The sequence below is a fragment of the Lagenorhynchus albirostris genome, chromosome 10 (genome assembly GCF_949774975.1).
Source record: "Lagenorhynchus albirostris chromosome 10, mLagAlb1.1, whole genome shotgun sequence".
In the NCBI taxonomy this organism is placed as follows: Eukaryota; Metazoa; Chordata; class Mammalia; order Artiodactyla; family Delphinidae; genus Lagenorhynchus; species Lagenorhynchus albirostris.
The window spans coordinates 57679477-57703446 of NC_083104.1; positions in this window are offsets into that span (position 1 = coordinate 57679477).

The following is a 23970-nucleotide window of genomic DNA, read 5'->3' on the forward strand; positions in this document are numbered from 1 at the left end:
TTTGATAAAAACAACCTAGAATTTCAGTGGCCCCTATGGGGATCAAATAAAAATTTTTTTTTAAAGAAGTACACTTGAGAGTAAGAGATCCCAAATTGTAGAGACATGATAAATGGAATGCCTACTTTAATTGGTACACAGACACTTACAAAAGGCAAAACAGTCTAAAATAACTTCACTACATGACACAAAAGGACTTAAAAGATGACAGGAATGATGTGACCCCTACTGCTCCCCACCTGACTTTTTCACCTGAGTACTCATGTTTTACTAATTCTGTCTGGATTGCCTTTCTATTTTGAAGAGACTGTTACACAGTTAACACAGTTAAAATAAAACTACTCAATGTTGCAGACAAACCTTTTCTGGTATTTTTCACTCCTTGGTTAAAGACTGAACTAGGAGTTATAGTTAAAAAACTTCCTAAAGGTAGGTAAGAGACCCAAAAGCTTTTTGAAGAGTTTAGTGTTGTTTTGGAGACCTATGACCCCAGGCTGCTAGATCTTTGTCAGCTTATGCACACATTACTAGGACCTGGGAGCTTAGAAATTCAGTGGAGAGGGAAGTCCATCACAATTAGTGGAGCTGAAGCAATTCACCTGGTTGTCTAATTTTGGGAGAAGAAAATGTAGGCCTGGTGTGAAAACATCATAAATTCTTGGCAAGAGGCCATGGCCTAGGACTGGAAATGGAAAGAATTAGAAGTAGTGAAGACAAGGAGGTCTGGAGTAGAAGTTTGTGGAAGATTTTTGTATCATAATTCAATGCCAACAAGAAATCCACTGCAGAAGCACAGAATTATCAAGTAGACAAAATGACTTGGCTAATGACTTTAGCCATTCCAGAACTGGCATAATGGACATATGAACAAAGTAGTCACAGTAATAGAGACAGAAGCTGTACACTGACCCTATAGCAGGGATTCCCAAAGGCTGATCTGCCACCTCTGAAAGTTTAGCCCCCAGAAACAGATAACAAGTGAACAATTGTTGACAATTCAATTACATTGGGGTTGCTCCATGCAATAAGGGCCAGGATTTCATCTTCACAAGGATAGATACCAATTGTGAGTATTGGTATTCTTATGGGTTTGACTTTCTTTTCTACAGAGTTTTAAACAGTACCACTTTCTGGAGGTTTACTAAAAGTCTGATCCACAGGTATGGAATCCTTCATAACAGCATCCAACAGGAAAACCTCTTCACAACAAATGTAGTATAGACGGGCCAATGACCCACTGATCTACTGATTGAATGACATCACTCACCCTTCACAGGCAGCTGGTGTCACAAAATGTTGGAATAGCTTTCTAATGGCATAGCTGGATCACTAACTTGATGTCAGTACTGTGCAAAGATGGATTGCCATACTTCAGGACATAATATACACACTGAGTCATAGGTCTAAACAAGAAGAATATATGGACCTAAGAAGCAAGTGGTAGGAAATGAGTCATGACACTTACCATCTAGTATTACTCCTGATGACCCACTGTGGGACTTTGTGCTTTTCATTAGAGGTCCTAGTCTGAAAAGGGACAAACTCTTGCCAGAGGAAACAGTAGAAGTCCCATTAAGCTACAACTACAGCTGTCACCTGGATAGTTTAGATGCTTCATGTCCAGAAACCACCAGGTAAGGGGAGGTATCACCATCTTTGCACAAGTGATTGAATCTGATTTCCAGAATAAGGTAAGCCTGCTTTTGCCATAAGGGGGACAGAAAGGAATACGTGTGGAATCCAGGTGATCCAGTTTGATACTTTGTGATGTTCCCTTGTTTAATTTATATAGTGAGTGAACATATGCAGCAATCCTAGTTTGATAAAGGTATGATTTCCTAGTGCTTAAACCCATCAGGAATGAGTTTTGAGGAACCTACACTTATCACTCAAAAACTGACTGTAGAGACAGGGCTAAAATTTGTCCTCCTAATGTCCCAGTTTTAAAATTTCTGTCAGCAAGAGACATACACAAAAATCATGGGATACTTCCTGAAAATCTCTGGAGGAGAGACTTTATGAGACGTACAAAGGGTAGACTGTGATGGCCATGGAGGTGTACACTCAGACATCCCTTCTAGAAAACCTGCTGCAAGAAGAATAGTTGGCAAATAACCTCTAGTTCCTACACATTTAAGATTCACCATAGTGTTCATGCTCTTCCTGGGCTTCCCCTGGCCCATAACTGAGAACAACAGAGGTACTAGATCTAGGCAATTCTTGCCTTTTGTAGCACTCTACTTATGGGAAATTTTAACTTTAGCACCGTACAGCTCTCTTACCCAGCTTTCTTTCTTCCTTCTCTCCTTTCACAGATGTCGGACATATATCAGAATCTGCAGGCTTTTTCTGATCCTGCTTTTCCTCTTTATCTTCTTCAGTCATTTCTCCCAGAAAATAATGTATGCATCTAATTCTGTCTTGTCATCTGTTTCTTACAGGATTAAAACTGAGACATTAGATAATGTCTGTGGAAGTTCAAATCATTGTGATTCAAACTAAGCACTCAAAAATGTTTTAGGAGGATCAAGATGGCAGAGTAGGAGAACACTGGGCTCACCTCCAATCATGAACACATCAAAATTGCAACTATATATAGAATGATTCTCGTGAAATCAATCTGGGGACAAGGGAAAAGTTCTTCTACAACAAAGGCTGTAAAGAAAGATCCACACAGAGTCTGATAGGAAGGGAGGAGAAATGACCTGTTCAAGACCTACACCACTATTGAATATCACAGGCGTAGCGATCCTCCCTGGGGAATGAGATGTTTGAGTCACAACTTAGGCACCCCAGCCTTGGGACCTGACACTGGAAAAGTGAGCACCCTTAACTGGTTTGAACACCAGTGGGGCTTACTGGAGGACTGTAAGAAACCAGAAGCCCTCTTGAAGAGCACATGCATACACTTGCTTACTCTCAGTCACAGTGCAGAAGCAGCAGATTGAAAACTGCCTTGGGCTCTGGCTGGCTTGCCAGGGCTGCCACAGCATGGCCCCCAGCGTGCACAGGAGCCCTGCACCAGGTCTTCTAGCTTCTGTACTGCTCCCCACCAAGGGGAGATGAGAGTGTGTACACTTGGATAAAGCAGGACTGGCTTAGACCCAGGCCCTGCCTTTGACAAAGGGCAGGGGCAAGTATTGCCAGTTCATGCATCCCTGCACACCCTTCAGAGAAACTGAAGGTAGCTCCAGGGGGGAGATTACCATTACCAGAGGGCGGATCCCTGTGCACATTTCGGAGAGAGTGGGGTCAGCTCAGTGGTGGTGTGGCACCAAACCCTCTGTCCCAGACCCAGCCTCTAACCAAGGTGAACACACCAGGGAAAAAGTGAAAATAACACAGAAGTGCAGTACCAAGTCCTAAGGCCCTGTTCACATACCAAACCAAGGTGGAGACTCCCTTCATGCTTGGGAGAAACTCAACTCCCTCAAGGCACATGTTCTAGACCTTTGCCCCACCACCACCATCACCCCCAATAGGACGGTGACAGACATTGAACACAGGAGAAGCCCCAGCTTACCTGACTGTGGCTGTAGCCCTTCCACCTCCAGCCCTACCTTCCACCAAGGCAGTGGTTGCTAGCACAACCAGGGAAAGATGCAGACTGTGTGCGCTTCAGATCCAGCTCTCCTAGCATAGCCACTGAGACATGAAAATGACATAGGGATGCTCCTATACAAGGATATGCCTTCATGACTGGGAGAGGTAACTGCATCACCTAATTTCATAGAGTAAAATAAAATGAGAAAGCAGAAGGATTTCCTTCAAACCAAAGAGCAAAAACAACAACAATGAAAAACCCTGAAAAAACAACTAATAAAACTGAAAAATAATTGACCAGATAAAGAGTTCAAAACATTAGTAGTAAGAATGCTAACTGAATTTGGGGAAAGAATATATAAATACAGTGAGATTTTAACAAGAAATTAGAAAATACAAAAAGAACCAGTCAGAGCTGAAGAATACAATAACTGAAATTGAAAATACACTAGAAGGGGACTCCCTGTTGGTCCAGTGGTTAAAACTCTGCCCTTCCACTGCAAGGGACACAGGTTCGATTCCTGGCTAGAGAACTAAGATCCCTCATGCTGCATGGTGTAAGAAAGAAAATTTTTTAAAAAAGAAAGTAAATACACTAGAAGTAAATAACAGTGATAACAGGTGATACAGAAGAATGTATAACTGATCTGGAATATAGAATAATGGAAATTACCCAATCAGGAAAGGAAAAAGAACAATTAAAAAAAATAATAGTTTCAGGAACCTTTAGGACAACATCAAGCATACTAACATTCACATTATGGGGGTCCCAGAAGGAGAAGAGAGAGAGAAGGGAATCAAAAATGTATTTGATGAAATTATGGCTGAAAAACTCCTAAACCTGAAAAAGGAAACAGATATCAAGGTACAAAAAGCAGAGTCCCAAACAAAATGAACCAAAAGAGACCCATAGCAAGACATGTCATAATTAAAATGGCAAAACTTATTGAAAACCACAAGGGAAGAGAGTAAAAGAAGAAAAAAAGGAATAGGGAAGAATTATGAAAAACAACCAGAAAACAAATTTTTAAATGGCAATATGTACATAACTATCAATAATCACTTTAAATATCAGAGGACTAAATGCTCCCATCAAAAAGATATATGGTGGCTGAGAGAATAAAAAACAAGACCCATCTACGTGTTGCCTACTGGAGACTCAGTTCAGAGCAAAAGATACGCATAGACTGAAAGTGAGGGGATGAAAAAAGATATTCCATGCAAATGGAAATGAAAAGAAAGCTGGAGTAGCAATACTCCAGCTTTAAAAGGAAGTCCATAGTAAGATAAATAAGGGACTTTTTACTCGTTAACAAATATGCACCTAGTACTTGTTAACAATTATGCACCCAATACACAAAGCAACTATTAACAGCCATAAAGGGAGAAATAGTCCATAACACAAAAATAGTAGGGGACTTTGACACCCCACTTACATCAATTGTCAGATCATCCAGACAGAAAATCTATAAGGCAACACTGGTCTTAAATGACATAATAGACCAGTTAGATTTAATAGGTATCTCAGGACATTCCATCCTAAAAAAGCAGAAGACACATTCTTCAACAGGGTATGTGTGATTTTTCACTTATTTGTTTGAATCCAAATTTTCGCACCTGAATCTCCAAAGTCAACAAAGGTTCACATTTCCCACAATGCAATTAAGCCAAAAGTGCACTTGCAAGCATAACAGGGCAGCCCTCACTGTTTCTAAACAGGGAAGGAACCATGTCTCAAACACTATTTAAGCAATAGAACATTTTAGGCAGTTTACAATCCTTAATTTGGCATATCTTCTTATCTTACCCAGTGCCCATATATAATTGAAAACAAAATATTGTCATTCTTTAAGTTTCTTATTTTGTGGCAAAGAGAAGAAAAACAAGATTCCTAGCTCAGTAATCAAAAATGATACACAATTTAGCATTCATTTAACAGAGAAGAAAATGCTTTGGGAAGAAATAGCAATTTTGCGAGGAAAACAAAAAAACCTTAAGAAACCTCAAATCCTAGAAGTGATGCAGGGAACTTTCTAAGCTTTTCAGGCAAATGGGTTCTGAGACATTAGGTCTACACTTACTTTAAAGAGGTTTGTATGTTCTGAGACAATACTGCAAAACTTGGTTGTTATAAAGCTGAATTTTAAAGTACAGCCCATAAAATTTGTGAATAAAGATGAATATGCTTGAAAATAAAGATAAAGGGAATAGTGAAAACTTATTTCTCTGAAAAGTATTATCTAATAAATTTCAAATTTTTACATAAGAGTGCATATTATTTTTACTCAGAGTCAATAGAAATACATTTTTACAGATGTTGCTTTGTCAACTATAATCTTGTAGTGGTTCCATATTTCTAAACCTAGGTGAATGATTCCTCTCAAATAGTACTTTCATTTACAGGTCTGTGGGTAAATACACATTAAAAATCACTCAGCAGGATTCAAAAAAAATAACTTCCATCAACTCAAAGGGATAGCAAAACTATGTAGTGATATAATGGTCTATAAAATGAGATGGTGACTGAAACGTTCAGTTATTTTTACTTTCCTAATCTTGCCCCTTGAATTAGTGTTAAGCATTATATTGAGCTGGTAAGAAATCAGACTAGTAGAAAGAAACATAGACATGTACATATTTTAAAAACCTGTTTATTTTCAAATTTTACAGATGTATGATACTGTCTGGTAAATAAAGATCATATGTGGACAAAAGTTAATTTTAGCAGTAAAAGACAGAGCCAAAACAGGTGAATGACTGCTTTCTGGTGAAGGTCTCCAGCTCCAACTAATGGAGGTTCACAAAACCCCTATTCTGGCTTATGCATTCTCCTAGGCAGTCAACTCCTGGAAAATGGGGAGCTCTGTCTTATACACCCTCATGTGCCCAGTCCCTTGCATTGCACTTAACACATAAAGTATCAACAAATGTTTGCCAAATGTAAAAATGAGGGGAAAAAATTGGAGCCCATGGTCAAGTCTTTATAAATAGAGTATATATTAATGTATAGATTGAGATACTTTTAAATTAATCAAGTGTTTAACATAGATGAATATGGTCACTGATTATGTTTAAATATCCTTCCAAAGAGAACTTATATAAAACTCATTTGTATCACCTAACAACAGATGATAAAACACTCTCTCACTTCATCCCAGCTTACCTTTGGTAGTGTATATATGCCCATGCCACTCTCTCACTTCATCCCTGCTTACCTTTTGATAAGTGAACATCTGGATTATTGTAGCAGTCTCTTAACTTGTCTCAATTATTCAAGTTTCTTTTTATTATTATCCATTTTATATCTAACTGCTGAAAGAAAGACCTCTCTTTTTAATTTCCACCATATTTAATTCCCTTTTATAAAAAACTAGAGTTTGATCATTTAACAAAATCAAAATTCTTGTATGCCTGAGATTATATTTTCTCCATCAATTTCCCAAGGTTTTCATTTATTCAGAGCCAGTTATTCTCTTATTACTTCACTGCATCTGTATTTTTCAAAAACTACATTTTAATTGCCTACCAAATGTAGTTATCTTAGAAATGTAAGGTTAAGTATTTCCGAAATAAATATACTAGCCTGTTGACAAACAAAAAATAGAAGGCTTCTGTGACTTTAGAAAATGCCCCTTTCTTAGATCTAGGTCAGAGGTGACTTTGGGCAAGAATGGAAGAAGATGTGGGTGTGAACAGGTCTCTCTGACGTTACTTCCTTTTCTCCCTATTTTTAATACCATATCATCTGTACATGCAAGATTTTAATGTTCAAACAGATAGTAAATCTTTTCAGAGCAAATGAACAGTGTAGTTCAAGAGTACATATTTTAACCCTTTAGATGGTGTTTTCAGGGATTTTAGTATTACATTTGTATATCACGTGAAATTGAATTATGTTCTGTCCTAACATTATATGTTCCAAATGGAGATAACATTAGATCAAAACTCTCAAAAGTTATAGGAAAGGTGAAGATACATTTAAAGTCTACTTGTGTGGTGAGAACCTCAATGTGTATAAAAGTCATTCAACAGACAAGTACTGAACACTTTCTCTGTGCCAGGCCTTGGAATTTAAGTTGATTACTTTTCTTCAGCAAAATTATTTAAATTCTTTGATTCATAATTTATATGTCACTGTAGTTATTTTGAGAATATCATCTTTGTCTTCACAACTCTGCAATATCAGTTACAACTTTCCAGTTCATGGATTCTAGAGAATCGGGGCACATCTGCCAATCAGTTCTATTATGAAGTGTCCACTCTACTGTGAGAAAACAATTTCAACAAAAATTTTTGAGAACAAACACAGAAACAAGTTATAGAGTTTACTTCTTTTCTTGATTTTCCTCTTTCATCCCATGTTGGGAAAAACATATGTCACAAATATTTTCTCCAATTTCTGCCAAATTATGTCCTTAACCAGACCAAAAATAAACTCTCATTTGCCCGTCATTCTTCTCAGAACTGTCATATTAACATTTCCAAACTGATACTTTTTTCATTTCACCTACATATTAAAATGGCATCTATATGAAATGAAAAGCATTCTCTTTATTTTATATTCAAGGACCTCTATAATTTGATTGCTTTTTACTTTAGCAGTATTTTCTCTACTAACCATCTCCTGATCACCACATGCTATGTGACCCTTGAACATAATTTATACTTATTATCTTGGCTTTCCATCTCCAGGTTAGCCCCTTTCTCATTATCTTCTCTATCCTGAAGTACTCTCCTCTTTTACACTTACTCATATTAGCAGCCTGCTCCTCTGTGGACTTACTTTCGTTTCTCCAACAAGAAGTTTTTTCACTAGCAAATTGCACATGGGACTATACATTGGTTCAAAACTGCAGGTGATTTTTCACTGAGTCCTCAGGGGACATTTGGCAATAAGTGGAGATATTTTTGTTTGTCACAACTGGGATGGTGCTATTGGCACTTAGTGAGTAGAGGTCAGGGATGCTGCTAAACATTCCGCAATAACAGGATGACTCCTTACCATTAAGAATTATCTGATCCAAAATGTCAATAGTGCTGTTGTTGGAAAACACTAAATCTACTTTGACACCTCTATTGTAATCCTATTATTTTACTTGTATATGTATATGTTTAATCATTTGTACTAGAATATAAGACTCTGCAATACCAAGACCACATTTTATGCAAAATCATATTCCCTCAAAGGCTTAATACAAAGTCTGGTATATGTGGGCACTCAAAAGTATTTTAAAAAATCTATGATATGGAATACCTGGATCACCATTTATTAAAGAATAAGTATGCAAGAAGAAAATGCTTACCAATCAAACTACGTTGTTTGATGTATACTTTCTTGGAAGGGTTTGGTAATTCAGCTCTCATGTGAGGATTTTTAATGATGAAAATCAATTAGCATTGTATTGGTAGAGAGAAAATTTATGTGTTAATATACATTTATTGTTGATAGGCAACAAAACAGACATATTACAAAGTGTATTTTCATAGCAGATGAAAAACAGACTTTGAGGTTTGCAGAGCTAGTGTTTTATATATATATATTTTGTATATATATATACACACAAGTACATGTACATGCATATGTATATAGATATATATGTGTATGTATATATACATATATATGTATAAAGATACATATATATAAAGATATATATATATCTTTAGTATACATATGTATAAAGATATATATATATATATATGTATATATCTTTAATAGAGTCATTTTCTATCTCTCCTATGGTAGATTTGTTGAGTTGTGCTTACTGTTTTATACTATGCTACAAACAATTTCTTAGGTTATGAAGGTCTCTCACTTGCTGGGTACTGTGTGTTGGTTAAATAAGCTCCAATTTTTTATGTTCCTCTAAGTGGAGCATCTAATTTTGGGGCAAAATGAAACATTAGATTATCTTTCCAACTTGCTATAAATATTTGAAAATGATTGTTATTGGAATATATAAACAGTTAAGTTTTCTTATGAAGTAAGCTGGTGCATTTTGCTTACTAGTAGAATACCTATGTTTACGTCATGTTCCACAGTCTCCTATATGTGGAAAAATGAATGGAGTTAGTGGCTACCTGCTCTGAGGACAGTGTTCAAGCTACTCAGTCTACCATTCAAATCCTTCCAAATCTCTCCCTACTTACCTGAATCTGTCTCACAAATTTGCTTCTTTTTTTCTTTTTTTAAACATCTTTATTGGAGTATAATTGCTTTACAGTTGTGTGTCAGTTTCTGCTCTATAACAAAGTGAATGAGCCGTACACATACATTTGTTCCCATATCTTTTCAGTCTTGCATCTCCCTCCCTCCCACTCTCACTATCCCACCCCTCTAGGTGGTCACAAAGCTGATCTCCCTGTGCCATGCGGCTGCTTCCCACTAGCTATCTATTATATGTTTGGTAGTGTATATATGTCCATGCCACTCTCTCACTTTGTCAGAGCTTACCCTTCCCCCTCCCCATATCCTCAAGTCCATTCTCTAGTAGGTCTGTGTCTTTATTCCCGTCTTACCCTTAGGTTCTTCATGACCTTTTTTTGTTTTTTCTTTGATTCCATATATATATGTTAGCATACGGTATTTGTTTTTCTCTTTCTGACTTACTTCACTCTGTATGACAGACTCTGGGTCCATCCACCTCACTACAAATAATTTTTCTTTTTATGACTGAGTAATATTCCATTGTATACATGTGCCACATCTTTAGCTATTCATTCGATGATGGACACTTAGGTTGCTTCCATGTCCTGGCTATTATAAATAGAGCTGCAATGAACATTTTGGTACATGACTCTTTTCGAATTATGGTTTTCTCAGTGTATATGCACAGTAGTGAGATTGCTGGGTCATATGGTCGTTCTATCTGTAGTTTTTTAAGGAACCTCTGTACTGTTCTCCGTAGTGGTTGTATCAATTTACATTCCCACCAGCAGTGAAAGAGAGTTCCCTTTTCTCCACACCCTCTCCAGCATTTATTGTTTCTAAATTTTTTTGATGATGGCCACTCTGACTGGTGTGAGATGATATCTCATTGTAGTTTTGATTTGCATTTCTCTAATGACTAATGAAGTTGAGCATTCTTTCTTGTGTTTTTTGGCAATCTGTATAAGTAACAACTGACACTGCAGAAATACAAAAGATCATGAGAGATTACTACAAGCAACTGTATGCCAATAAAATAGACAACCTGGAAGAAATGGACAAATTCTTAGAAATGCACAACCTGCCAAGACTGAACCAGGAAGAAAGAGGAAATATGATCAGACCAATCACAAGCACTGAAATTGAGACTGTGATTAAAATCTTCCGAAAAACAAAAGCGCAGGACCTGATGGCTTCACGGGCGAATTCTAACAAACATTTAGAGAAGAGCTAACACCTATCCTTCTCAAACTCTTCCAAAATATAGCAGAGGGAGGAACACTCCCAAACTCATTCTACAAGGCCAACATCACCCTGATACCAAAACCAGACAAAGATGTCACAAAGAAAGAAAACTACAGGCCAATTTCACTGATAAACATAGATGCAAATGTCCTCAACAAAATAGTAGCAAACAGAATCCAACAGCACATTAAACGGATCATACATCATAAGCAAGTGGGGTTTATTCCAGGAATGCAAGGATTCTTCAATATACGCAAATCAATCACTGTGATACACCGTATTAACAAATTGAAGGAGAAAAACCATATGATCATCTCAATAGATGCAGAGAAAGCTTTCTACAAAATTCAACACCCATTTATGATTAAAAACCCTGCAGAAAGTAGGCATAGAGGGATCTTTCCTCAACATAATAAAGGCCATATATGACAAACCCACAGCCAACATCGTCCTCAATGGTGAAAAACTGAAAGCATTTCCACTAAGATCAGGAACAAGACAAGGTTGCCCACTTTCACCACTCTTATTCAACCTAGCTTTGGAAGTTTTAGCCACAGCAATCAGAGAAGAAAAGGAAATAAAAGGTATCCAAATCGGAAAAGAAGAAATAAAGGTGTCACTGTTGGCAGATGACATGATACTATACATACAGAATCCCAAAGATGCTACCAGAAAACTACTAGAGCTAATCAATGAATTTGGTAAAGTAGCAGGATACAAATGTGCCTCTTCAATTGAGTTACTTCACTTATAATCCCTTGAACAAATCTCTTACTTTCTTCACCTCTAAGGTTTATGTTATGTTTCTCCAAGTTTTTCTATTATATAATGTACTCTCTTTACCCCTTTCCCAATGCAACTGCCTCTTGAATCACTTGTCACTGCAAACCATCCATCTCACATGCCAACTTCTCTAAAATCACTCCCTTCATCTTCCAAACCATACCTCTGCCTTTAAAACTATAGCATTTTATACCACTTAATTAACTTCTTTTGCAATGTTGTTGTGTATTATTATTTTTCTTTTTCCTCCAGATTGCAAAGTTTTAGCAGTAGAGACCATGATTTACTGACATCTTTGAATCACGCTCAGCACCAGCACACTGTCCTATGCATAGTAATTGTTCATTATGCAGTACTTGAAAAAATGTTGAGTGAACTGTGGTTTTGCTTTAGAAGTAGAATATATTGTGGCCACCTGGTTATAAAATATGAAATTTGTTTTTCTAATAAACAAGTGTCAAGAAAATGAAAAGAGGACGATTAAAGACATGATAACCAAAAGTGATGTGTGGACCTTGTTTGGATACTGGATACTGATTTGAACAAACTTACTGTAGAGGAATATCTTTGACATAACTGGAGAAATGTGTATATGGAATGGGTAATAGATGATATTAAGGATATAGAATATGACAAAAGTATGCTCATTATGTCAAAAATTATTATTAGTTAGAAATGCATACTGAATTTTTTACAAATGGTATGTTTGATATTTGATTTTAAATACTCTAATAAAAAGTATGAGAGATAATTTAAAACGTTGGCAAAATTTGGCAAAACACTGATCATGATTGAAGTAGAATGATGGATATGGAAATAAACTTTCAGTCATTGTTACAGTAGGAAAGTAATCTTTCAGTGATTTAATATATTAACTATAAGAGACTCTATTCACCTGAATAAATTTTCATTTTACAGTGTTTAACTCAACACTTAGAAACAATTCAACATGTAAAATATCACTTTAGTTGTACAATGTCCTACCCCATTGTATTGCACAGAAGACTATTGGGTGCTTAGTGAGTCTGGCTTTTTCCACTTCTCTAAGAACCCATTTTTTATTATTCATAACTCTCTAGCTTGAAGGAAGTTAGAGTCAGCATAATAGCCAGCCACTGACCCCAACTATCTTATTCTCTTATCCTGAGAATGGCCAACAAATCTGTCAAAAGCAAAGAATACTTTTTGTTTTCTTTGCCAACTGAACTGGATCCACTCATTCTCAATGTCATGGAAGAGAAATAAGTGAAGAAAACTTTCCTTTAATAGACATACCGGGTATTAGGGAAGTAGATATAGAAATTGTGGGCATTACCAAGTCATAAATACCAAAGAAAGATGGGAGTCATAGACAGAAAACAGATGGATTGGTGATTTTAATACTAGAATTTGCCATTGTCATCTTTCTCTCACACTTTTTCTTGTTTTTCCATCTTTGTTGTCATTTTCTTAAATAAGCTTCTCTTTACAACTCCTTCAGGTGATGATTCAAAACTTCTTGGCCTTGGTTACCTCAATTAGCATGTCCAAAACCACCCCCAAAATCATAAAATCTAAGTTATATTTTTGTGCGTGTTAAAGTGACACAACCTCCAAAGAAGTCCTCTCCCATCCCAGCTTTCAATCACCCCACCTTCCATTGTCAAAGGTACACTTTCATTTCCCTGTGGGTTACTTCAACAGCTTTCCTATTGTTCTTTTTCTTCTATTTTTATCTTTCTCCAATAAAGGGGCTTCCAGATTAGGTTTCCTAAAATATGGCACTTATCATACCACTCCCATGTTCAAAAGTTTTCAGTGGCTCACTACTTCCTATCAAATAAGGTCCATTCTTGTTCACCCAGCATTTCAGGCCTCACAGTCTGGAGTTTACATTCTAATTGTGATTTCTTTTAAGCCCTTGAAAGTATAAACCAATGGATCTAATTTCACTTTCCTGAAAATACTCTGTACTTTTGGATTTCCATTCTTTTAACTTATTAATGTTCCTATTATTTTCAAGCATCTCTTTACATACATTTCTACTTGAAACCCCTGCAATTCCTCCTTCATCATCCCTTAGCATAAAGTCTTTCCTGGTCCTTGTTAGAATCAACCTCTTTCTCTGTAAAGTTTGACAGTGCTTCTTGTGTGTCTTTCTTGAGATGTTTCCTCTCACCGATTTTCCAACATGGTGTGAGCTCCATTCATCCAATCAGCCATAGCTTTTGAGAACACAACTTATCTATTTCATCTTTTCATCCCTAATCTTTGGCTCCCTAATCTCTGTACTTAGGATATGTTTAGTATATGTTGGTTAAAGTGTTGGTAGAAATCATACTAAAGCTTTATGCAGAGGCAATTAGAGATCAAGGCAAAACAGTGCTTTCACAAATTTAAAAAATTATGTTTTTTATTTAAAAGAATTTTTTCTCATTTTTATTAGAAATTATTTTTTAAATTTCTATTTATTTACTTTTATACAGCACATTCTTATTAGTTATCTATTTATACACATTAGTGTATATATGTCAATCCCAAATTCCAAATTCATCCCACCACCACCCTTCCCCCCCACTTTCCCCCCTTGGTGTCCATACTTCTGTTCTCTATATCTCTATTTCTGCCCTGCAAACCTGTTCATCTGTACCATTTTTCTAGATTCCACATATATGCATTAATATATGATACATGTTTTTCTCTTTCTGACTTACTTCACTCTGTATGACGGTCTCTAGGTCCATCCAGTCTCTACAAATGACCCAATTTCATTCCTTTCTATGGCTGAGTTATATTCCACTGTATATATGTACCACATCTTCTTTATACATTCATCTGTCAATGGGCATCTAGGTTGCTTCCATCTCCTGGCTATTGTAAATAGTGTTGCAATGAACATTCGGGTGCATGTGTCTTTTTGAATTATGGTTTTCTCTGTGTATGTGCCCAGTAGTGGGATTGTTGGACCATATGGTAATTCTATTTTTAGTTTTTTAAGGAAACTCCATACTGTTAACCACAGTGGCCATATCAGTTTATATTCCCACCAACAGTGCAAGAGGGTTCCCTTTTCCCCACACCCTCTCCAGCATTTGCGGTTGTCGATTTTCTGGTGATGCCCATTCTAAACCTGTGTGAGGTGGTATCTCACTGTACTTTTGATTTGCATTTCTCTAATAATTAGTGATGTTGAGCAGCTTTTCATATGCCTCTTGGCCATCTGTATGTCTTCTTTGGAGAAGTGCCTATTTAGAACTTCTGCCCATTCTTTGATTGGGTTGTTGCTGCATGAGCTGTTGATATATTTTGGATATTAATCTTTTGTCTGTTGATTCATTTGCAAACATTTTCTCCCATTCTGAGGGTTGTCTTTTCATCTTGTTTATAGTTTCCTTTCCTGTGCAAAAGCTTCTTTAAGTTTCATTAGGTCCCATTTGTTTATTATTTTTTTATTTCTATTACTCCAGGAGGTGAGTCAAAAAAGATCTTGCTGTAATTTAAGTCAAAGACTGTTCTTCCTATGTTTTCCTCTATGAGTTTTATTGTGTCCAGTCTTACATTTAGGTCTTTAATCCATCTTTAGTTTATTTTTGTGTATAGTGTTAGGGAGGGTTCTAATTTCATTCTTTTACATGTAGCTGTCCAGAGTTCCCAGCACCACTTAATGAAGAGACTTTCTTTTTTCCATTGTATATCCTTGCCTAGTTTGTCATAGATTAGTTGACCATAAGTGCATGAGTTTATCTCTGGGACTTCTATCCTGTTCCATTGATCTATATTTCTATTTCTGTGCCAGTACCATATTGTCTTGATTACTGTAGCTTTGTAGTATAGTCTGAAGTCAGGGAGTCTGATTCCTCCAGCTCCGTTTTTTTCCCTTGATATTGCTTTTATTATTTGGGATCTTTTTTGTTTACATACAAATTTTAAGATTTTTTTGTTCTAGTTCTGTAAAAAATGCCATTGGTAATTTGATAAAGATTGCTTTGAATCTGTAGATTGCTTTGGGTAGAATACTCATTTTCACAATATTGATTCTTCCATTCCAAGAACGTGGTATATCTCTCCAACTGTTTGTGTCATCCTGGATTTCTTTCATCAGTGTCTTATAGTTTTCTGAGTACAGGTCTTTTACCTCCTTAGGTATGTTTATTCCTAGGTATTTTATTATTTTTGTTGCAGTGGTGAATGAGAGTGTTTCCTTAATTTCTCTTTCTGATATTTCATTGCTAGTGTATAGGAATGCAAGAGATTTCTGTGCATTAATTTTTATTGAATTTTTTTTTTTTTTTTTTTTTTTTTTTGCGGTACACGGGCCTCTCACTGTTGTGGCCTCTCTGCGTTGCGGACCACAGGCTCCGGACGCGCAGGCCCAGCGGCCATTGCCCACGGGCCCAGCCACTCCGCGGCACGTGGGATCCTCCCAGACCGGGGCACGAACCCGCGTCCCCTGCATCAGCAGGCGGACTCCCAACCACTGCGCCACCAGGGAAGCCCTGTGCATTAATTTTGTATCCTGAAACTTTACCAAATTCATTGATTAACTCTAGTAGTTTCCTGGTGGCATTTTTAGGATTTTCTATGTATAGTATCATGTCATCTGCAAACTGCGAGTTTTACTTTTTCTTTTCCAATTTGTATTCCTTTTATGTTTTTTCTTCTCTGATTGCCATGGCAAGGACTTCCAAAACTACACTAAATAAAAGTGGTGAGAGTGGACATTCTTGTGTTGTTCCTGATCTTAGAGGAAATGCTTTCAGTTTTTCACCATTAGGAATGATGTTTGCTGTGGGGTTCTCATATATGACCTTTATTATGTTGAGGTAGGTTCCCTCTATGCCCACTTTCTGTGGAGTTTTTAGCATAAATGGGTGTTCAATTTCGTCAAAAGCTTTTTCTGCATCTATTGAGATGATCATATGGTTTTTATTCCTCAGTTTCTTAATATGGTGTATCACATTGATTGATTTGCATATGATGAATAATCCTTGCATCTCTGAGATAAATCCAACTTGATCATGGTGTATGATCCTTTTAATGTGTTGTTGGATTCTGTTTGCTAGTATTTTGTTGAGGATTTAGGCATCTGTATTCATTAGAGATATTGGTCTGTAATTTTCTTTTTTGTAGTATCTTTGTCTGGTTTTAGTATCATGGTGATGGTGGCCTCGAAGAATGAGTTTGGGAATGTTCCTTCCTCTGCAAGTTTTTTGGAAGAGTTTGAGAAGAATGCGTGTTAGCTCGTCTCTAAATGTTTGATAGAATCCACCTGTGAAGCCATCTGGTCCTGGACTTCTGTTTGTTGGATGGTTTTTAATCACAGTTTCAATTTCATTACTGTGATTGGTCTGTTCATGTTTTCTTTTTCTTCCTGGTTCAGCCTTGGAAGGTTATACTTTTCTACGAATTTGTCCATTTCTTCCAGGTTTTCCATTTTATTGGCATACAGTTCCTTGTAGTAGTCTCTTAGGATGCTTTGTACTTCTGCGGTGTCTGTTGTAACTTCTTTTTCATTTCTAATTTTATTGATTTGAGTCCTCTCCCTCCTTTTCTTGATGAGTCTTGTTAAAAGTTTATCAATTTTGTTTATCTTCTCAAAGAACCAGCTTTTAGTTTTATTGATCTTTGCTATTGTTTTCTTTGTCGCTATTTCATTTATTTCTGATCTGATCATTCTTTCTTTCTTTCTACTAACATTGGGTTTTGCTTGTTCTTCTTTCTCTAGTTCCTTTAGGTGTAAGTTTAGATTGTTTATTTGAGATTTTTCTTGTTTCTTGAGGTAACATTGTATTCCTATAAACTTCCCTCTTAGAACTGCTTTTTCTGCATCCCATAGGTTTTGGATCTTCATGTTTTCCTTGCCATTTGTCTCAAGGTATGTTGTGATTTCCTCTTTGATTTCTTCAGTGATCTCTTGGTTATTTAGTAACGTATTGTTTAGCCTCCATGTGTTTGTGCTTTTTACATTTCTTTCCCTGTAATTTATTTCTAATCTCATACTGTTGTTGTTGGCCAAGATGCTTGATATGGTTTCTAATTTCTTAAATTTACCAAGGCTTGATTTGTGAACCAAGATATCATCTATCCTGGTGAATGTTCCATGTGCAGTTGAGAAGCAAGGGTAATCTGTTGTTTTGGATGGAATGTCTTATAAATATCAATTAAATCTATCTGGTCTATTGTGTCAATTTAAAGCTTCTGTTTCCTTATTAATTTTCTGTCTGTATGATCTGCCTATTGGTGTAAGTGAGGTGTTAAAGTCTCCTACTATTATTGTGTTACTGTCGATTTCCTCTCTTAGAGCTGTTAGGAGTTGCCTTATGTATTGAGGTGCTCCTATGTTGGGTGCATATATATTTATAATTGTTATATCTTCTTCTTGGAATGATACCTTGATCATTATGCAGTGTGCTTCCTTGTGTCTTGTAACATTCTTTATTTTAAAGTCTATTTTATCTGATATGAGTATTGTTACTCCAGCTTTCTTTTGATTTCCATTTGCATGGAAAATCTTTTCCCATCCCCTCACTTTCAGTCTGTATGTGTCCTTAGGTCTGAAGTGGGTCTCTTGTAGACAGCATATATATGGGTCTTGTTTTTGTATCCATTCAGCAAGCCTGTGTCTTTTGGAAAGAGCTTTTAATCCATTCACATTTAAGGCAATTATAGATATGTATGTTCCTGTGACCATTTTCTTAATTGTTTTGGGTTTGTTTTTGTAGGTCCTTTTCTTCACTTGTGTTTCCTACTTAAAGAAGTTCCTTTAACATTTGTTGTAGAGCTGGTTTGGTGGTGGTGAATTCTCTTAGCTCTTGCTGGTCTGTAAAGTTTTTGATTTCTCTGTCAAATCTGAATGAGATCGTTGCCAGGTAGAGTAATCTTGGTTGTAGTATCTTCCCTTTCATTGGTTAAAATATATCATGCCACTCCCTTCTGGCTTGTAGAGTTTCTGCTGACAAATCAGCTGTTGACCTTATGGGAGTTCCCTTGTATGTTATTTGTTGTTTTTCCCTTGTTGCTTTTAATAATTTTTCTTTTTCTTTAAATTTTGTCAATTTGATTACTATGTGTCTTGGTGTGTTTCTCCTTGGGTTTATCCTCTATGGGACTCTCTGCACTTCCTGTACTTGGGTGGCTATTTCTTTTCCCATGTTAGAGAAGTTTTCGATTATAATCTCTTCAAATATTTTCTCGGGTCCTTTCTCTCTCTCTTCTCCTTCTGGGACAGCTGTAATGAGAATGTTCGTGCACTTAATGTTGTCCCAGAGGTCTCCTAGGCTGTCTTCATTTCTTTTCATTCTTTTTTCTTTCTTCTCTTCTGCAGCAGTGAATTCCACCATTCTGTCTTCCAGGTTGCTAATCTCTTTTTTGCCTCAGTTATTCTGCTATTGATTCCTTCTAGTGTATTTTTCATTTCATTTATTGTATTATTCATCTCTGTTGGTTTGTTCTTTAATTATTTTAGGTCTTTGTTAAACATTTCTTGCATCTTCTCAATCGTTGCCTCCATTCTTTTTGTGAGGTACTGGATCATCTTCACTATCATTATTCTGAGTTTTTTTTCTGGAAGTTTCCTATCTCCACTTCATGTATTTGTTTTTCTGGGGTTTCATCTTGTTCCTTCATCTGGTACATAGCTCTCTGCCTTTTCATCTTGTCTATCTTTCTGTGAATGTGGATTTTGTTTCACAGGCTGCAGAATTGTAGTTCTACTTGCTCCTGCTGTCTGCCCTCTGGTGGACGCGGCTATCTAAGAGGCTGTGGAAGCTTCCTCATGGGAGGAACTGGTGGTGGGTAGAGCTGGGTGTTGCTCTTGGGCAGATCTCAGTAAAACATTAATCTGCTTGTCTGCTGATGGGTGGGGCTGAGTTCCCTCCCTGTTGGTTGTTTGGCCTGAGGTGACCTAGCACTGGTGTCTGCAGCCTTTTTGGTGAACCTAATGGTGGGCTCTGGGAGGGCTCATGCCAAGGAATACTTTCCAGAACTTCTGACTACTTTGTGTGTGCCCTCCAAGAGTGGAGTCTCTGTTTCCCCATCCAGTTAAAGTCCTGCAATCAAATCCCACTAGCCTTCAAAGTCTGAGTCTCTGGGAATTCCTCCTCCTGTTGCTGGCCCCCCAGGTTGGGAAGCCTGATGTGGGCCTCAGAATGTTCACTCCAGTGGGTGGACTTCTGTGGTATAATTGTTCTCCAGTTTGTGAGTCACCCACCCAGCTGTCATGGGATTTGATTTTATTGTGATTGTGCCCCTCCTACCATCTCTTTGTGACTTTTCCTTTGTCTTTGGATATAGGGTATCTTTCTTGGTGAGTTCCAGTGTCTTCCTGTTGATGATTGTTCATCACTTAGTTGTGAATCTGGTGCTCTCGCAATAGGGAGTGAGCGCCCATCCTTCTACTCTGTCATCTTGAACCATTCTCCAAATCATTATAGTTTTTAAATTCTAGTTATTAAATAAATTATCAGCATTTAATTAGGCATTAGGCTAGTGCATTCTTTCCATTGTCACATTGTCTCAATTCAATAACTTTCTAGATGAGGAAAGTGAGACTTAAAGAGATTTGGTAACTTCTTTGTACATGATTTTTCTGGTTCAAATTCAGGTCTACTTGCAGTTAAACCTCATCACCTTTCTATTATTAAATGTTTCAGGGAAACCCTAAGGTTTAGAATACATAACCCAAGGACACCTCAAGAGACGAAAAACAGACTCAAACAGATGATACTCCCCTTCCCCATTCCCTACTTCAATATCAGAAGCTTCTCTGGCTTTTTGTTTTTACAGTGAATGTTTTTATTTTTACCTACAAGGTGAGACACTCACTTTCTTATTTTCATTATTATCTGTTTTTCTTATACCCAAGGATTTTACATATTTAATTTGCTTGAAGGCATTAAATATATAACCCTCACTTAATGTAACAAGTTTTATTTACTTCCCCAAAGAAGGCAAGTCATGAGCCTACATGCATATTTGACTCCATCATATTCTAATACATATGTTCTAATCCACTTTCACACTGTTCTCAGAACCAGTTTCTAAGTCTCTTAAGAAAATCAATTTCATTACTTGATAGTCTCAATTTCAACTTGCTCCAAAGTGTTTTGATACATTCCAGAAATTCTTCAACCTTAAAAGGATGAGAGCATCATGAGGATTCTTAAAACATATTTATTTATTTATTTTATTTGAGATATAATTAACATACGACATATTAGTTTCAGGTAGACAACTTAGTATTCAATATTTGTATATATTGCAAAATGATCACAGCATGGTAACTATAATTAATAATACTGTGTTGCATATTTGAAATTTGCTAAGAGAGTAGATCTTAAACGTTCTCATCACAAGAAAAAAATCGTAGCTATGTAAAATGTAGTTCTTTAATCTTTAACTTTAAAGCCAACTCCAAAAAGAAATTAAAAAAATTATTTGGGTGATTCATGGTTCCTCATTGGTGGCCACTTAAAAGAGACCTTATTTGAATGTGTGAATTCTAGTGTGTGTATTCTGATATGTATACATATGTACATATGTATATATGTGTATATATATATATTTTTTAAAAAATATATAATATTTTTTAAAATTCATATTTCCCTGGTTACAGTTATATCATAAAAATCAACTGACTACTATATATCAGAAAGTTTAAAAATGATTTGAAAAAGGAAATTTCTTCTGGGGATAAGGGAAACAGGAAAGTTTCCATGAAGGAAATGTGGTACTTGAGTAGTCCATGGAGCTTTGGCATAGGTGGATGAATAAACTTAGGATATTGCAGAGTTAAGGTTTTCCAAAGCATTTCCTAGAATGCTCTTCCCTTAAGATGCTATTACATGCAGAGTGTGGCAGAAGGGAGAGCTGTGATCAAATGTGTTGGGAAAACTACATCCCCTCCTGGAGACTGATGGAGTGTATCAAAGATTCAGAAACACTTGTCAGGAAAAAATGTTTAACTTTTTGTTTCCAATTCATTTGATAATGCATCACCCATATTTTCTTATATAACCTTTGATAACACCCCCAATATCCCATGTAAGCAGAACTGAGCTACTTAAGCTGATGATTATGATATTCCTTCCAATAAACACACATGTTTTTGTGCCTTGAACAATTTCCTGTGTTTTTATTTAGCTTAATATTTATAAGTTGTATGATTATGGAAAGTTATTTGATCTCTCTGAGCCTCAGTCTCCTTATTGGTAAAATAGGGATAGCATAGTACCTATATCATAATACCTGACCTATTGAGAAGGTTTTGAGAGGACTGAATGAGTCAGTCCCTGCAAAGTGCTTAGCACCGTGTTCAGTCACTCAATAATGGCAATGATATTGGGTGATTCCTATAGACCAGCTAGGAAAGAGTAATTCCATACAGTTGCAATCTTTCTTTTCGGTAGTTTCCAGTTTCAGGAATGTTACGTAAATGAGCACACAGAGCTGTAAATAGAGGTATTAATTCCTACAATGCACACTGAATAAGCTCCCAGAGCATCAAGTGCCTTAAAACAGTTTTTATTCTGAGGAGAAGGCAGGTGTCTTCAGGACCAGACGTGCACGGTGTCTGTGCCTCAGAGGACGACTATCCTTTTTCTCCTTTCTGTGGGTTAAAAAAAATACATGAACTTCTTCTCACCTCTGGAGGGTCATTTATTACTCAAGAAAACAAGAAATTTATGTAGGCATTATTCTGGGTATGCAAAAACTATAGCATTTGAAAAATTACAGAGAAATGATGCAAAACATATTATTGATTTGTCCATTATTAAGAAGATAATTATTCTGGTTTCTTGAATTTATAAAGTTGTGGCCTTTGTAATCTGACATTCACATACATTCAGAAAATTCCCCGATGTTCCTTGGCAACCATAATTCCAACTTCACTTTCCAGAAAAACACACTTCATTTACCTATTCAACCAAAAGGTTTATTAGGTATTTGGATCTTTTTAAATTTTTTATCAGGAAAGAACAAGTAGAAAATGAGTGTTAAAATGTGCAATCTCTATTGCCTTTATAACCTCTACTGTTTTGGATCTAAGGATAAAATAAGAATGCTGAGAAATGATTGCAAAAGCATTCTGTAAATCGAAAATCATTATGAAATGTGTTTACTGATAGCAACAATAATAATTAGTGTGTGGGGATTTTCCTACTTAAGTCTATAATTTTACTTGTGGGGATTTTCTTACTTAGGTCTATAATTTTACTTATTTTATATCAAAGGAGGGATCAACCTCAGTCAGTATTTTCACAGATATCAATAAGTAAATAAAACATAATATTTATGTAAGTTAATATGTAATTACTTACAGTTATATATAATCATAGATAATTACATAATGTAAATACAGAATTCTGAAACATTTTTAACCATTGCTTCCTGCCATAGAAATGAATTTAGTTCAGTAGTCAGTTGTGACTCACAAGGTTTTTTTTTTTAACATCTTTATTGGAGTATAATTGCTTTACAATGTTGTGTTAGTTTCTGCTGTATAACAAAGTGAATCAGCTATATGTATACATATATCCCCATATCCCCTCCCTCTTGTGCCTCCCTCCCACCCTCCCTATCCCACCCCTCTGTGTGGTCACAAAGCACCGAGCTCATCTCCTTGTGCTATGCAGCTGCTTCCCACTAGCTATCTATTTTACATTTAGTAGTGTATATATGTCAATGCTACTCTCTCACTTCATCTCAGCTTACCCGTCCCCCTCCCCATGTCCTCAAGTCCATCTTCTATGTCTGCTCTTTATTCCTGTCCTGCCCATAGATTCATCAGAACCATTTTTTTTTTAGATTCCATATATATATGTGTTAACATTCAGTATTTGTTTTTCTCTTTCTGATTTACTTCACTCTGTATGGCAGATTCTAAGTCCATCAACTTCACTACAAATAACTCAATTTCTTTTCTTTTTATGGCTGAGTTCCATTGTATTTATGTGCCACATCTTCTTTATCCATTCATCTGTCGATGCACACTTAGGTTGCTTTCATCTCCTGGCTATTGTCAATAGTGCTGCAATGAAAAACCGTTCAAAGACAGACTTATTCAATTTAAAATTTTGAAATCAGGGTGCTTCTCATAATCAATGTCCAAAAATTGCAGCTGTTTCTCTTTTATACTGAAAAGCTTTCATGAATTTTGTTTCATAGTTAAAGAAGTAGAGGATGTTGTACCACCACATCTAGAGAACTTTTGTGGATGTAATTTTATATTACTTGATTGGCCTCTATGATCTTTTTTTTTTGTGGTACGCGGGTCT